Consider the following 18,448-nt stretch of genomic DNA (forward strand, 5'->3'; position numbering starts at 1 on the left):
TTATGATGGGGTTGGTAATTGGGAAAGCTGATAATTAGATATTGCTGTATTTTAAACTTATATTGAGTCACATTGTCACGTCCTGCACAAACTAGACTTGCCGTTAAGCTAGCTTCACTCACTACATGTAAACTACAATACTGTCAGAGCAAAAATACAAATAACAACTAACTAAATACATAACTTTGAAGAAACTCCACCACTATTATGTATAAATCTTAGCAAGTAACCTTCCGCCACTAGTATGCATAAATCTCAGCAAGTAACCTGGAGGTCAAATACTCCAGAATGTGAGTATAAAAATGCAAATTGGGCATACAAGAGAAGTGCATCTCATAACAAAATCTAATAGGAAATAGTCATGATCATCATTTTCTGAACTTAACCTTATTAATTTCTTGTCACAAATTTATCGTATTTTCTCTTTTATACTCTTACAAGTATCCTTGATTTAATTATTAAGGAATTCACATATATACATAGATGAACTACAATTTGCCTAGTAAAAGATGCATCGTATATAGAGATGAACAACCTGTAGGATCGGTGTGAGTCGATAGAAGGGGGTGGTGAATATCAATCATTTCTTTTCTTTGTTTCGTCATATGTTCGATCTATCATATTAGTACTTGCAGCGAAAATATAATAAAAAAACAAGAACGAAAAACTTACAGAATTTACTAGGTTCTCAACCCCATGTCAGTACGTCCAAGGTCTAAGTATGGGAGGTACTCGCCCACTCGTGGTCTCCTTTTTGAAACTCTTCCGGAGGCGGAGAAATGCGTTTTACAGTTTAGATTTACAAGTACAAAGAAGATATAAAATAGTGTATGACTTGTAAATAAAAATAAACACAATGTTGCGGCCGATCCAGAAGTCTTGAGCGCAGCGCACCCCTCTTGGAGCTTCCCTGGTCGCATAGTTTCGCGTCGTAGCTTTTCTTTTGAGTACACAAAGTATGAGTAGTAGATAATTATTGTATATGAATGTTCTGGTCGAGGCTGCTTATAAAGACTTCTCCGGGTGCTTGGACCAACCCTGGGCGCTAGATTCGGCCTCATCCGATCCGATTGTGTCGCGTCTTATCCGACTCGATCATATCTTGGTCCGGGGCCGCCGGACGTGTCCGACGCCCATAATCAATCTAGTTTGCATCTGTCTGTTCCCAGTCTTGCTTCTAGCTCTAGGTTCTTGCAAGACAACCATATAAATACACACAAGCATCCTAGCCTAATCCTGTAAGTCTACTTGACCTACTAGGTTTACCTGTTGCTTGAAGTTCACTCCTCCAAGACTTTAACCACCTAGGGTTCACTCTCCTAGGATTTTCCTTTGCCAAGCATTCAGTCACCTTAACCTATTTGAACTTTTGCATAATATCCGATTCTCAATAACCTGCTAGGTCTTTTCCTTGCTAGTCATCCAGTCACCCTTGACCCGACTAGACTTTTGCTTAACATCTAGTTCTCACTAACCTGCTAGGTATTTCCCTTGTTAGTCATCCGGTCATGCTTGACCTAACTAGACTTGCAATCTTAACTCGAGTAGACTTTTCACTTCCAAACTTCAGGCCTTGTTTGGATAACCCTTGATCAAATCTGACCAGACATTAGTATATTGTCAAACATCGACACCCTGGAGGCTGATTGCACCAATAATCTCTTTATTTTTGATGTTTAACAATACTCTTAAGTTAGGTTTGCGTCTTAAGGGTCTTATGCCAAAACTGAGAGATTCTAAATATTTCTAACTTAAGGTTCACTCTCCCCACACATATCAAAACAATATTTACCTAAGGCATCCTTAGGTTTTGCACCAATAACAAGCTTTTGAAATAGTTTTCAAAAAATAATTTCCAAAATATTTCAAGTTAAGTTTATGGAAATAATGTTTTTGAAAAACACATATTAAAGCACATTATCACAAAATGTTATTTTTTGAAAACACTTAGAATATTTTGAAGACAAGCCAATGTTTTCAAAAACTAATTTTTAATAAGATTTCTTTTAAGTCCTTTTAAGGAGTTTCAAGAAATTTTTGCTAAGTACTTTGAAGAATTTTTCAAATATTTTTCCAATATTTTTCAATGAATTTTTACAAATTTTTTTCTCTAGATTTTCCAAAAGTTTTAAAATTTTTGAAGGTGTAAAAACATAATATTTTTTTTTTGAAATGTAATTTTGAAAAAATCTCATCCTTGTTAACCACAAGGAACATCTACTTATGTGTCTTAGGGTTTTAGAATTTCAAGGTTGACCTAAGGATATTGACTCTAAGTATTGGTTAACAAACATGATTTTTCAAAGTATATAGGCTTTCAAAAAGTATTAATAAATACATTAAAACATTACTATATTGAATCACTATTTTAAAAATAATTTAGGAAAGTATTTTTATAAGTTCTGAAAATCTTTTTGAAAATATTGCCAATTTAATGATCACTATCATCTTATCCACATTTGGTAAGGGGTAATCAACCTTGTAATATAATCAAGATTATATTACAATATTGATTACTTTGTTTGGTACAGTTTTAAAGTTGTAATGTAATGTAATCTGGATTACAAAAGATAATAAAGTTTTATAATCTGGATTACAAGACCAATACCATGTAATCCAATTACATTCTAAGCTCAATGTTTAACTAAAATTTAAATACCAAATATACCCCGAGTCTATTTCCTACACCAATCGGTCGTCGACGTTGCTGCCGTCGGTTGCCACTGTCTGCTGTCGCCGTCGCCTGCAGCAGCCTCAGCCTTCTTGTGCCGCCAGCCGTTGCCGACGGCAGAGGTTATAGGATATTTTTGTCATTTTATAATAATATGAATTACATTTCTTATAAAAAAATAATGGACACCAAACAAAAGAATATAATAACTCTTGTAATAAAAAATTACATGCATAGTATACAACTCTTTCATTAACATAGTAATGTAATATTAATTACATTGCATTATAAATTTTATTACATTACAAGTTTGATTACATTACCTCTAACCAAATGCAGCCTATGTGTTTCAGTACAATCAATCATGGTAATTTTATACGTATTGCGAGATGATTTTCAATTTTATTTGATTTAAAATTTGCGTTTGAATTTGGAAGATTGTTTGACTTTGTGGTAGATTTAGGTTTAATCGCCAATCAGTTAAGTGTACATTTTAAAAATTGACTTCCAAGTCATGGCAAGATATAGTGACCTTCTTGGGTATCAAAGCAATGCCCACCTCCTTAGACAAAGTCTTTTTAAGAAATTACACACTTAACCTACTTCTTGAAAAATCCTATTTTAACTAGTCTATGATGTGGCGATGTAGCTTCAGTTAGTTTTACTTAGCTAAACAAATTAAGTAGGGTACTCTTTACCCCACCTGACTACCCAAATTAAACTTTCATAATATACTATTATCTCGTCCAACCCTGGTATTATGTTGGGCAAGAATCAAACCGTCTTTTTCCTATCTAACCGTTATAGATTAAGCAAAAATAAACTACTAGCTTGTATGATAAGACATTTATAAGCATAAATTAAGCATATGCATGAACATGGTAAGTATGCATGTGTCGATCAAGTCAAACAATTATAAGTTAATTTCTAAGAATATTAAATTCTCGATTTGATACATTTCGTGTGAACACATTTTTTTTATTAGATTTATTGTTGAATAAGGGTATCATTTTATTAATTAGTTTCATAATTATAATGTACTCGATTATAACTTAGTTTATAACTTTTAATTTTTTATTTGGGTTTGATATTTTATTTTTTGAAATATTAATTTATTTTTCTAATTATGTATTTTTTTGAATTTCTAAAAGTTTTGGATTTAATTTTTGAATTTAGATTTGAGTAAATTTTTATTTCATAATTAAATGAAACTTGATGATAATTAGTCTAAACATTTAATTTCAGGGTTTTTAAGTTTAGTTTTAACTTATTAAGATTTGTAGATTTTTTTTCTTGAATTTTGGTATTTAATTTTGAAAATTTCAGATTTAATTTTCAGTTTTTAGAATTAATCATTGTTTCATAATTAAAGGGACTTTATTATAATGAATTTTAAAATTTAATTTCAAATTTGTATACATTTAAATTTGAATTATTATTATTAAAATTTGTATATTTATTTTCTGAATGTTTAAGATTAATTTTGAAAATTTCAGATTTTCTTTCGAATGTTTAAGATTTGGATTATAATTTATCTCATTTAAAATTTGATCTTTTGATTTTGTTTTCTTCGGATAATTATTGTTTAAATTTTTAAAATTACTTTAAAGATGAGAATTTACTTTGTTAAAATTTGAAGTTTTATTTTATGATTTTTTAAAATTTAATTTTAGATTTTTTGCATTTAAATTTTTAAGATTAAAATTGATCAAATTATTTTAAAATTATCTTAAATAAATAATTTATTATTTAATTCTGAATTATTTAAATTTTTAAGATTTGAATTTGAATGGTTAGATTTATTTTGATTATTATTTAAATTACTCTTGGTTAGTTAAATTATTAATTAATTAAATTAATTAATTTGGAATTATTCAAATCTTTATCTTGATTATGAATTAATTGAATTTGAATTTTTTAATTTAAAATTATCTTCATTTGATTTATTAATTAAATTTGTAATAATTACATTTGATTTATCCAAATTAAATTTGGATTAAAGAATTTTTTTTTATCAACATTGTAAGTATGTAGTTATTTTCTTGATTAAGTTTATTATTAATTATTTCTGAATATTTAAGATTTATATTTGAATTTATCTTAATATTTGAATTTTCAATTTAATATTTTTAATTAATTTCAATTTATTAGTATTAATTGATTTTTTCAACTTAATATTTTTATTAATTGAATGTTTATTTAATTTCGAATTTTGAATTATATTTAATTTTTTTGAAATCAGTATTTTTAATTAATTTCAATTTATTAGAATTAATTAAATCTTTCAAATTAATGTTATAATGCAAATCTAAATTATTATAAGAAAAAACTAGTTTATTGTGCATGATACTTGGGCCATTTTTGTAATTAAACATACTAATCTTTTTTGCAACCCTTAATTTCTGGGGACTATTACTTCGTCTTCTTTTCTAGGCACTTGTTCTTGTAATGTCTAAATCTCTGGCACTAGAAGCACGTGATGTGCTCTCGATTCCTCAGAATCTTATGAATATGACACTTATTTGTTGTAGTGCCCTCTCTCCCTGCAATTAAACCAAATAATATGGAATTTGAAAAACACATTTAAATTATACCTTTGCTCCCCCTCAATCTGTGGTCTCCTTACTCCCTTGGCGGTTAGTCCAATCAAGAGCCCTCCAGGTTTTGATACCAATTGTAGAATCGGTGCGAGCCGAGAGGGGTGTGTGTGAATATCTATTCTTTCTTTTCTTCGTTTCATTGTTCATTTGATCTATCATATTAGCATTGAAATATAATAAAGACTCGCGAGATTTACTTGGTTCTCAACCCTAGGATCAATATGTCCAAGGCCTAAATATGGAAGGTGTCCGTCCACTAGTGGTCTCCTTTCCGAAACTTTTCCAAAGGCGGAGAAATACGTGTTACGGTTTTGATTTACAAGCATAAAGAAGACATAAAATAAAGTATTACTTGTAAATAAAAAGAAACACAATGTTGCGGTTGATCATGAAGTCTTGAGTGCAACGCACTCCTCCTAAAGCTTCCTTGGTCGCATAGCTTTGCGTCATAGCTTTTCTTTCGAGCACATAAAGTATGAGTAGTAGAGGATTGTTGTATATGAGTGCGCTGGTCGAGTTGGCTTATAAAGACTTCTCCGGGCACTTGGACCAGCTTGGGCACTTGAACTTGGCCTTATTACGTCGCAGCTTATCCTGCTATCACCCTTGACTTAAACCTTTACTTGTCCTTAAGCAAAAAACCTGCAATCTAGACTTATGTGGCTAAATAGTGCATCATAGTCTCTAGCGAATCAATCTAATCTTATCAAATGATTTTATTGGTGGGCAAAATACAAAAGTTGTTCGCGCACAACTTAAGGATTAGTTCTTTGTGCTCTGTGTAATAGTGGCCTAAGCCTAGTTAAGTCGTTATCTAACAGTGTTCTTTATTCTTCTGGCAATAGACACTTATTTGTCACACGTATGATTTCTCCCTCTCATACTACATAAGATCTCAAAGGATTACTCGGAATTAAGAGAAACATAACGTTTATTTCCTTAGTAACCTAACTCAGTCTCAAAGGGGTAAATTGTTAGTTTCCACTCACGATAACTGTTTTATATCCCTTATTCAAATGATTGTGTTTTTTTGGGTGCTTTAAAAGTGTAGCACTAATACAAATACAAATATATAAATGAAAATGCAGGGATTTTGATTTTTTCAAGTGAGTTGCCATGATCCGAGATTATCTAGTAACCAAAATGTAATTGAGAGGTCATCTTAGAAACACAAGTACTAGTCCAGTTCTATGAATCATGACTATTATCTGCCATCAACACTAGGCAAATGTAGGGATATCTTAAAACAAGGCAACACTCAAACTCTTATAGAAATATTGCTCACTTCATGCTATTATGAATAGAAAAAGATAGATTACTAGACATACTAACACCATAAGTCAATAATAAACCACATGAAATTTAAAACAAACGGGCATTAAGGAACTAACAATCATGACACGATGCATGATACAACTAGGAAAAATTTTATTATGTAAAAAGAAATATGAAAAAACTAAATTGAACCCAATACATCTCTAGACTTGAAGTTAAGAAAGATCTTGGGTTGCCTCTTAAAAAGCATTTGTTTTAGGTTATTAGCTCGACCCCTTATTAGGTTCATCTAAATCATGATCTTGCCGGAGTAAGATATCTCCGGACTTTCTTTCTAATGGCCCATAATGTGGGAGGAGCTTTCATCATGAGGAATCACTCTCTCCTTCTTCTCCTTGAAGATTCCCTTTGGAGGTTGGAGAAGGTGCAATTAAAGTATCCAGGCCAAGAATGCAATTGTTACAGTTGATGTTGAGCCTTGTTAAGAAGAAATAGAGGCATAGGCAAAAGTGGGAGTGTCCAAGTTTGGGGTCTCCAGCTATCCACCGCTTCCCACTCGGAGGGTTGCACACTAATATTATCATCTGCCTTATCTATAATCCCATCATCAACCAAGCATGAATTATTAGGAGTTCCAATAAGAACAATGACAAGGTTAGTTGAACATGCATCAGTAGTCCTATCAATATCTGGAGAATCATCGCTTATATAATCACCATGTAAAACTGTAGAATCATGTACACAATAGCCATCAACTTTACATTCCATCCCCTCTAACACATGATTTGATTGTATCTCCAAATAATGACTTGATGCAGCAAGTTGTAGGGATCGGAGAAACAAGATCCCATGTTGCACTATGAGCTTTTCTAATTCTTGAAATGTGGTTTTCGTCTGACTGGGACAATTGATGTGGTCCGTCTAATAGTGAATCATCCTGAATTCTGATAGATTCTGATTTGCTTGACAAAATTGCTAACACTTTGTATGCAGTTATAATCAAAATTTTGATGATCTATCCAATCTTGATTGTAGTGTTGAGGTGGGTTAAGGATATGTTGCTGTGGTTGTAATTGCTCATTTTGCTCAAAAGTGTCCTGAGGTTGAAAATTCTAAGTTTGATGATCCCCTTAGTCATAGCTTGAAGTACTAGGAACTGAATCATATATGTCTTGATATTTAGGTTGAAATAAATTCTGAAGTTCTGTAGGAGAGCTAATAGCTTTTTGGAAGAAGTAACATAAAGTAGCTGAAGAAGTAACCTGTTCCACTGTACAAAAATTTATACAAGTGACGAACCTTTCCTAACAACCTATTGTGTTCTTTAGAAATTAAATTAGGAATCGCAAACGGAACTTAACATTATTGATTCCAAATTTAACTTATCTGTTCTTAATGGTCTAGATTTGGATCGCAAACGATGCTTAACATTATTGATCCAAATCCACCTATGTTATAAATTCAATTAAATATTAATTTTCAAAATTGGCTTCCAAGACTGCATGGCGAGGCACTAGTCTTTCTTGGGTATGAGATCATCCACCACCGCCTAGACAAAGCCTTTTAAAGAAATCTAATATTTAATTTCCTTATATAACTCTAGGTTTAACCAAAAGGAACAATCGAATCACAAATTCGAAAAAAAAAAAATACAAATTCGAATCACAAATTCGAAACTCTAGAATCATATGCCTCTTGTGTTTGGAATTCATACAAAGAAAAACTAGCATGATGTGGAAAATAATTACTAGTTATACCTTTCTTTGTATGCAACGACCTCTTGATCTTCTGTCGTATTCATCGCCTCCTCTTGGACGTCGTGTGGGCGACGAACCTCTAAGACGAACATCACCCAAAAGCTCCTCCTCCTTCTCTAAGTTTCGGCCACAACCACCACCAAGGAACAAAAGAGAGCAAGGGGAAAGGAAAGGGGAGAGGGTCGACCACAAGAGAGAGCACAAGCAAGAGAATAAGAATTGATGTAATCCTTACTTCTCCTCTTCTTCTCCTTCTCTTTGTATCCGGCCACACAAAGCAACCACAAGAGGTGGCCGGCCCTAGCATGAAGAGAAGCAAGGGCCGACCCTTAGGAGAAGACTAGAGAGAAGAGAGAAAAGAATAGAATCCATCATGAGGCCTCTCCTCCCTTTCTTTTATAATACTTGCCCAAGGCAAATAAGGAAAGATTTTTACAAAAAAATTAAAATCTTCCTTTTGTTTTCCTTTCCTCCTTTTTAATTCCTTTTTCTCTTCTTAATTGATTGAATGGCCGGCCCCTTGCTTGGGCACCAAGCAAGGGTGGCCGACCCTTAAAAGAAGAAAAGTATATCTTGTAAAAATTTTATAACTAAAGAAGGAAAGCTCTTATAAAATTTTATCAGCTCTCTTTTAATTTCCTAATGTGGATGTTTTTTTTTAAAAAAGGAAATTTAAAAACAAGTTTTAAGACTTAAAACTTCTCATTTAAAATTTCCTTTTTTTAACATGGTTACAAAAAAGGAAAGTTTTAAATTTAAAACTCTCTTTTTAAAAACCATGTGGATGGTTAAAAAAGAAAAGTTTTAAAACTTTTAAAACTTTCTTTTAAACCATGTGGCCTAATTCAAATAAGGAAAGTTTTATAATTTTAAAATCTCTCTTTTAAAACTTGTAGATATCTACAAAGAGAAGATTTTAAAAATTCAAAACACCCCTCATACTTTGAATTATGTGGCTAACCCCCTTCTTGCTTGGGCACCAAGCAAGAGGCTGGCCCCTTTGAGGAGGAAGTGGCCGACCCCATGGCTTGATCACCAAGCCATGGGCCGAGCCCCTTCTTGGACACCAAGATGGGCTTTTCATGAGTGGATATGAGGCATTAATGAAGCTACGACAGGGACCTAGAGGAGAAATTGGTTTTGGCCTCCCGACGAGCTCGAGTATCCCGTGTTCGCCCCGAACACACAATCAAGTTCATCAATAATAACTCATTCCACTAGAGAGTTATTATTGCACTACTGCATCAATCCCAAATTACATTATGAGCTCTTTCTTATCATGAGTGTGTTAATCTCCCTGTGTTTAAGATATCGGATGCCCACTAATTAATTGAGTTACTGACAACTCATTTTAATTAATGTCTTAGTCCAAAAGTAGTACCACTCAACCTTATCGTCATGTCAAACTAAGTCCACCTGCAGGGTTTAACATGACAATCCTTATGATCTCCTCTTGGGGACATTATCAACCTAGATTACTAGGACACAGTTTCCTTTTATAATCAACAACACACACTATAAGTAATATCATTTCCCAACTTATCGGGTCTTTTGATTTATCGAACTAAATCTCACCCATTGATAAATTAAAGAAATAAATATTAAATATATGTGCTTGTCATTATATTAGGATTAAGAACACACACTTCCATAATAACCGAGGTCTTGTTCTTTTATTTAGTCAGTATAAAAAGAAACTGCCTCAATGGTCCTACTCAATATATTCTAAGTGTACTAGTGTAATTATATAGTCAAGATAAACTAATACTTAATTACACTACGATTGTTCTGATGGTTTGTTCCTTTCCATCTCGATCGTGAGCTACTGTTTATAATTTACAAGGAACTGATAACATGATCTTCTATGTGTGACACCACACATCATGTTATCTACAATATAAATTAATTGAACAACTACACTTAGCATATAAATGTAGACATTTTTGACCAATGTGATTATTTATTTTAAAATAAATGTTTACAAAAGCTAGGCTTTTAGTATACACTCTAACACCTAGGCCCTCCGATTATACAGTCGCTAGAGTTATTTAATGTACTTCCTAACGATAGATTAATAATATTAAGTAGAAGAGGTAATCTAGAAAGTTTGGTTAAAGGGATACCCTCTTAGTCATACAATTCCTAGATTAGACAAGACGCTTCCTAACATTAATTTGGAGGAAAACTCCTAAAACTCTAATTAGCCTCTTTGACAAAGTATTGGTCCCTGTATCAAGGCCTCCAGAAAGTGGGGTAATATTGATGCCCTTTGTCACTAAGGGTATCCTTTGTCACTAAGGATCCACCATTTATCCAGTCCAGTCAATCTTAACATGGAGGCAAATCCCTCACATCTACATGCATTCACCACATATACATTTCGTCAAACATGTACAAGGCACAATACAAATAGAATAAGTCATAAACACTTCATTGAATAAGGAAATAAGCAAATATATAGTTCATGCATCAACAACACATCATAATTACTCCATATATTCTAAGAATCGAAGGCCTACTCCATAGCAAAGGATTTACAAATCAAAGACACAAAATAAAACATTCTTACAACCCAAAATGGAAGATAAAGGAGAAGAGATGCTTTGTGTTGCTTCGTCAATGTCGTCGAAGTGCTTCCTTGCTCCGGAGAACGGATTGGATGGATTAGCGAAGATGAAGCCTCTAGGGTTTCCCCTAGAAGGAAAGCCCTTTCCCAAGAATAAGGGTGGAGCCCCAAGTCAAAGATAGGTAAAAAAGGTGAGAAGTTTCCCTTTTATAACAGGGGGTATGGCCCCTGCCCTTCGCGCACACGGTCGTGCAGTCAGCGAAAATGCGGTACAACCGTGCCTTAGGCGCATGATCGGGCTGTGTTCTTCTCTGGAATGGGGAGGCATGGTCATGCCTCTTGGCACGGCCCGACCGTGCTCCCTGATGGAAAGTAGGTACGATCGTGCCTCCTAGCACGACCTTGTCGTGTTGCTCTCGGGAATAGGGGCATGATCGTGCCGGGTTGGCACGACCCTACCGTGGCTGTCTTGGTAGGGGGCACGACCGTGCCTCAGGGCAAGGCCTGCTCGTGTGCAACTCTGTGGGGGAGGCACACAGTCGTGCCGGGGGCATGACTCTGGTTGTTGATCTTTCGAAGTTGCTTCAGTGCACCTTTCAACTCTATTTTCGCTCCAATTTGGGTCCTGTCAATCAAAACAAGCAAAGAGCAGATCTCTGAATAAAAGGAGTGGAAGTATGACATAATAATGGAATAGAGTGCAAATAATATATATTATACTCCTGAAAAAATACAAGTAGATGTGCATCAAACAATGTCTAAAAACATTTATAATCTACGCACATAAATCTCCTTTCCGAAACTCTTCCGAAGGCATAGAAATGAATCTTACGGTTTTGATTTTCAAGCACAAAGAAGATATAAAATAAAGTATAACTTGTAAATAAAAACAAACACAATGTTGCAGTTAATTCAGAAGTCTTGAGCGCAACGCACCCCTCCTAGAGCTTCCCCTGTCGCAGAGTTTTGCGTCATAGCTTTTCTTTCGAGCACACAAAGTATGAGTTGTAGAGAATTGTTGTATATGAATGTGCTGGTCCAGTTTGCTTATAAAGACTTCTCCGGGTACTTGGACGACGATTGGACTCGGCCTTATTACGTCGTAGCTTATCCGACTCGATCATATCCTAGTCCGGGCAATCATCCAGATCTTTCCAGTCGTTCAGACCTATCCGGAGCTCCCGGCGTCGGATCTGTCCAGGGCGCTCGAGCAGTCCTGGTTATAATCAATCTAGTTTGCGTTTGTTTACTCCTCAGTCTTGTTTACAATTCCAGGTTTCTGCAAGCCAAGTATACAAATACAAACAAGCATCCTAGCCTAATCCTTTAAGTCTACCTGACTTACTAGGCTTGCCTTTTGCTTGGAGTTCACTCCTCCAAGACTTTAACCACCTAGGGTTCACTCCCTCAGGATTTCCCTTTGCCAAGCTTCCGGTCACCTTGACCTGTTTGAACTTTTGCCTAACATCCGATCCTCACTAACATGCTAGGTCTTTCCCCTGTTAGTTATCCAATCATCGTTGACCTGACTAGACTTTTGCCTAACATCCAGTTCTCACTAACTTGCTAGGTCTTTCCTTTGCTTGCCATTTGGTCACTCTTGACCTGACTAGATTTGCCCTTGCTAGCCATCTGGTCAACCTTGACGTGAATAAACTTCTCAATTCCAAACATCAGGTTTTGTTTGGATAACCCTTGGTCAAATCTGACTAGACATTGGTATAAACCCTGAGATTGATTGCACCAACACAACCCACAATTCATTCAAAACGAAGAGCATCATAAATATATGAATATATAGGGTGAGTGATTTGCAATCCACCCTATCAAGATATATTGTATATACATAAGGTGAATGCCCCTTAATCCACCTAATATAAATACAACAACAACAATATATGGATTGTTCTATGTCATTGGGCTCTATCCCTCAATAAATGCAACTCTGACTTTCCTCTTATTTTTTATTCTATCCATCCTCGTATGTCTATATATCCACCTTAACATCTTGATCTCTACAACTCTATTTTCTGCTCATATGCTTGAGTCATAGCCCAACATCATATAACATAGTAGGTCTAACCGTTGTTTTGTAGTACTTTCCTTTAAGTTTTAAAGGTACTTTATGATCATATAAAACATCTGACGTCCTCTATTTCAACCATCCTGCTTATATTCTATGTAAGATATCTCTCTTAATCCCTCCATCGGTTTACAAAAATGATCTTAAATACTTAAAACTCTTAGTTCCAAACAACTTGTCATCTCCTATCTTAATAATTATTTCATTACGTCTAGTATTGATAAACTTAAATTTCATATATTTTAATCCATCCAATACAAACGGATCATATAAATATACATGGATGAATGACCCACAGTCGATCTAGAGATGCATCTCACAAATGATAGGGTGAACTATTAGAGCCCCTAGATGTGTTGTCAAATAAGTTCAAATTAGGTTCTTGTGTTTTGATTTGTATGTCTAAGTGTGTAGGGACTTAGGAGATCATACAGGTATCCGATGATTAAGGAGCATCGGAGACAACAAAATATATAGGCGAGCGCGTGAAGGATGACATGGGAAAGGAGCTGACGGGCTTGGTGCATCTGAGGTACGAGGAGCTATAAAAGAGTACTCTGGTAGAGCGTAAAGGATGCAAGGGATGCATCCGAGAGACGAGAACCAGGAGGAAGACTGTCGTGAAGAACGAAATTAAGTTGCGGACGACTAGAGAAGAAAATGGTCAACTCCGCAAGTTCACCATAGATGTGGCCATGTCAATAGAGCCCTTGCCGAAATGGATTAGGACGATGTCCACGTCAACAGACTCCAAGCGGAATGCCCAAAGTCATCCAAACCTGTTAAAAGGATCGTTGCCAAGTGGATCGAGTTTGACTATTCGAGGCACCCGGATTGCTTCAAAGTGCCTAGAAGGTGTCACGTCAACAAATGGTTAGATCGAAAGCGAAGGCTATAAAAGGAGGACTGAAGCTCGAAGTTCAGTACATGACACTCGTTTTCATTTCGGTTAAGTTTTGTTTCATTGATTTTGTACTTAATCGTTGTAAGAGGCTTCTCCGCCTCCGGATTGTTTTCAAAGAAAAGAAGATAGTGGAAGGAGCTTTCATAGTTAACCAACAACCCTAGGGTTATAAACCAAGTAATCATCATCTCTTTTTCTTTTGTGTGTTATTTCTTTATTTAATATGTGCCCTTGCTAAATCGTTATCAAGAGAAAATATCATTTTTAATTTATAGGTACATTATTCACCCCTCCCTTCTAGCAATCCAAACTGTTTCCGTCGCTCCAACAATTGGTATCATAGCCAGATCGCTCAAAAGGACTAACCGCTGACTAAGCAACTATATCGAGAGGAATGACCGGATCAAACATCCACCCACCTAAGTTCGAGGGCGAGTCAACTATATGGAAAAAGAAAATGAAGATATTCTTTTAAACTGATTTTGATATTATGCTTCGTATAAAACATGGTTTCGGAGTGCCCAAGAACGAGAATGGTGAAGAAATAGAGGAACAACTATGGATCAAAAAGCAACGAGACGAATTCAGGGCTAATGGTAAGACTGAGTTTCACCTGCTAAGCGTACTACCTGCGCAAAAACTCAACCAAATTGACACCTACGACTCTGCCAAAGATCATTGGAAAAAATTCTTTGAACTCTACGAAGGCACCTTGGAGGCAAAATTGGCTAGACGAGATTTGCCCAGAAATCAACTCAGCAACCTCATGCTGGAAAAGAATGAGAAGGTTGCACAATTACATGCGAAGTTAAAAGAGATCCTCAACCTCCTCAGCAACCTCGGAGAACTGAGACATGTTCAGATCTACACTCAATGCATTTCTAAGAACTCAAGAATGAGTTTTGATAGTAGACTCCTATTATATTTCAAAAAATCTAGGGGTAAGTAGTTTAGAAGATTTTTTTTCAACTATGGAATTACACGAATCTAGATGTGCATGTATGAAAGAAAAAGAAAACGACGAACTACAACATAACTCTAAAAGCAAAGAAGAGCGAGTCAGAATTAGATACATTTTTGGACAGAGAGAAGAATCTTATCTTGTAAGGATGATGAAGAAATTTTTTTAATCTAACAAGTTTGATAAGAAACGGGCTTCAAGATTGTTAATAAGAAAGGAGAAAAAGGAAGGTAAGGTGCTTCAATTGTGACGAGGAAGATCAAATCAAGGACAATTGCCCAAAACTCAAGAAAAAAGAAAAGGGTAAGGACAAGAAGCCTACACTTCAAATACAAAAATCTAAAAGTAGCGTGAGACAACTCCTCAGAAGATTTGGAGTTAGAACAAATAGCAGGGCTTGCAATGATGGAGACTCATCAGGATGGAGGGTACAACTCATCTGGATAAAGCAACAGTGTAGGGGGAGCCTAACCAACGAATCCGAAACGGTAAGTGTGGTACGTAATCTACCCTCTGATCAACTTTAAGATGCAATAAAAATTCTTCCTAGATCATTATGCAAACTAAGGACTAAGCATATAGGATTGAAAATGGTAAAAATTGAATTAGAAAGATTAGAAAATTCATTCTCTAAGAAAGAATTTGAAAAAGTTAAGGATGAAAATGCAAAATTGAAGGAACATAGAAATTTGCATTAGAAAATTTTCCATTGGTTCAAATAATCTATCACGTTAAAGAACAAAATTTAGCTAACAAGGAATAGGGTATGGAGGACTAAAATGTAATTTTAGATACCCTAAGGGCCAAATCAGAAAAAATACCAAAATGCTTTATTCCACAAATTTGATAAATCCAGTAGACATGAATTTATTTTGGTTGCTTAAATCTATTTTGACCATTTATAAAAATTCTAGAATAGTCAACCATTGAAAGAATTTTCTTTAACAAATGGTTGACTCGATATGCATGCATGAAATTAAATATTTTATTTTCTTAATATTCTCTCCAAAATTTATGCAAAATATTTTTATGTAAAGGTAAAACATGTTTTCTACAGTAGGTAAAATTTCATAACTTTTGGACGCATAGAAATTTTGCTAAAAATATTTTTTATTAAAGATTGTATTTTAAAATTAGAAAATTAAAGAAAAAGGATTTTCATTAAAAATTAATTTTATGTGATAGAAAATATTGAATTTTACACTTGATAAATATTTCAGATTTTTTTTTAATTCCGACATGTTTGTCTTATTATTCTTGAACCCCAATTATTATTTTTTTTTTTTTGGTCAAAAGGGGGAGCAATGGAAATTAAGAATAAATGGAGGGAGAGTTATAATTAATTGCAATGTTAAAATTATTTGCAATTATTCTTATGTTATTGTGATTACCCTAATTTAAACTTAATTTGACAAACATCAAAAAGGGGGAGAAGATTAGAACCCCTAGTTGTGTTTTGATGTATTGTCAAATAAGTTCAAATAAGGTCTTGTTGTATTTTGATTTGTTTGTTTAAGTGTGCATGGACTTGGTAGGACATACAGGTACTAGATGGCTAAGAAGCATCATAGACTGCAAAAGACGTAGGCGAGAGAGAAGAATGGCAAGGGAAAGGAATCGATGGACTTGGTGCATCCGAGGTACGAGGAGCTATGGAAGAGTACTCTGGTGGAGCGTGAAGGACGCAAGGGATGCATTAGACGAGAAGCCGGGAGGAAGACTGCTCAAGAAGAACGAAAATAAGTTGGGACGACTAGAGAAGAAAATGATCAACTCCTCAAGTTGACCATTCCAGGCATCCGGATCATCCTCCGAAATTGTGGCCATGTCAGTAGAGCCGTTGCTGAAATGGATCAGGATGGCGTCCACGTCAGCAAACTTCCAGGCCCCCGGAGTGCCCAAAGTCATCCAGAGCCATTAAACGGACCATTGCCAAATGGATTGAGTTCAATGAGTCCAAGCACTCAGACCGCTTTTAGGCGCCCGGAAGGTGCTATGCCAACAAACAGTCAGATTGAAGGTGATGAATATAAAAGGACTGAACCTCGAAGTTCAATACAACATATTAGTTTTCATTTTTGTTCAGTTTTATTTCATTGCTTTCGTGCTTAACCGTTGTAAGAGGCTTCTCCACCTCCGAGTTGTTTCCGAAGAGAAGATAGTGGAAGGAGTTTTCATAGTTCTTGGACTAGAAACTCGACGATTGTAAACCAAATAATCATTGTCTCTCTTTCTTTTATGTGTTATTTCTTTATTTAATGTATGTGTGCCCTTGCTAAGTTGTTAGCAAGAGAAAAGATCGTTTTTAATTTACAGGTACGCTATTCACCCCTCCCTTCTAGCAATCCAAACCGCTTTCGCAGCACTAACATGAACCACTTGTAATTCATATAGTGAAATAGATATCTTATGTAAAATAGCTGAAACCTACAAATGCTTGAAAAGACCCAAGGGCTCTTCTTGAGCACAGAGCGAATGCTTTAAAACATAAATGTTACATTTATTATCTTGTCAATTTAATATTAGTAATAGCACAACCCCTTTTAGACTGTGGAGCTGAAACTCTATAGTGTAAGTATTGCATCCATTATTTTATTAATTTAGTATAAGCATACAACTCTTTTAGAGCGCAGAGACAGTCCTATAGAATGTCATAAACTGAATAGAATTGAACATTTATTAATATTGGGTAACATCATTTCTCCTGCTCAAGTGGGCCTGTACTTCACATTGCAGATCCATGCAATGTCACGGTAATTGGAAGCATGCGTTGTTTTTCACCATAACTAGAGAAAACCAATATGCGTTGTAGGTCCATGATGTTTTTCACTAGAGATGACTAGGGTCAATTATTGTTTTGCATTGGGCTGAGCCAATTGGCTCACCATGAGCTTAAAATAGGTCAGCAAATTTTCCAGTACAGTAGTGTTAATGTAGCAGCTCCCACTTGGTGTTTTTTCTAGAATTGTCAAGGAGAAAAACCTACGTGAGGATGAAAGAAGGCCAAGGGGCGTGACCATTCAATTTGTGAGAATTTGGTGATTAGTGGATTCTTCTTCCTGTTGTATTTTACCTTGCTTTTGCAAATGATTTTTCCATGTAAAATTTGGTATCGGCGCATTGAAAAATTTTCCATTGTGCCTACTTGAATTTCTTGATTCATCCTAATAGTATGTGCTAGTTTTATTCAGTTCGGTATTACTACATTGCTTGGTCGAGTAGTAGGTAATTCAGGCCCAATGACTATATTGCAGTTTATCATATGTTCAGAATGAAACAATTATAATTTTTTTTTTAACTATTTACCAAATGAAATAATATGATGATTTCCTATTCATTTTGCAATTGCCAAAAATTTAATGGGACTGATTGTTAACTGGGGTTCTGAAATTCTTAACTGGGATTATTAAGATGAATTGTTATTTCTTAATACATAATAAAAAATGCAACTAAAAACATGTTTTGTTCTTATTTGTTTTCCGTTTGATCAGAATAGTGGAATCAGTATTTTGGTTTAATATCCCATATGATTAAGCTGTGGAACAGAATAATGGATACCACTCTTATTTTGGTTTTGTATCCCTTTATGTGTAAGCTTAGTGTATTGAATTTCAAGAGAGCATAGAACATT

At 34.9% G+C, this 18,448-nt stretch overlaps 1 protein-coding gene across 2 annotated transcripts in view; it reads left to right on the forward strand.

The window, feature by feature from the left end:
* The window catches only part of LOC122042317 (15-cis-phytoene desaturase, chloroplastic/chromoplastic-like), a 50,406-nt gene that overhangs the window by 16,738 nt on the left and 15,220 nt on the right, over positions 1-18,448 (forward strand). The window lies entirely within an intron of this gene.

The sequence above is a fragment of the Zingiber officinale genome, chromosome 2A, assembly GCF_018446385.1.
Source record: "Zingiber officinale cultivar Zhangliang chromosome 2A, Zo_v1.1, whole genome shotgun sequence".
NCBI lineage: Eukaryota > Viridiplantae > Streptophyta > Magnoliopsida > Zingiberales > Zingiberaceae > Zingiber > Zingiber officinale.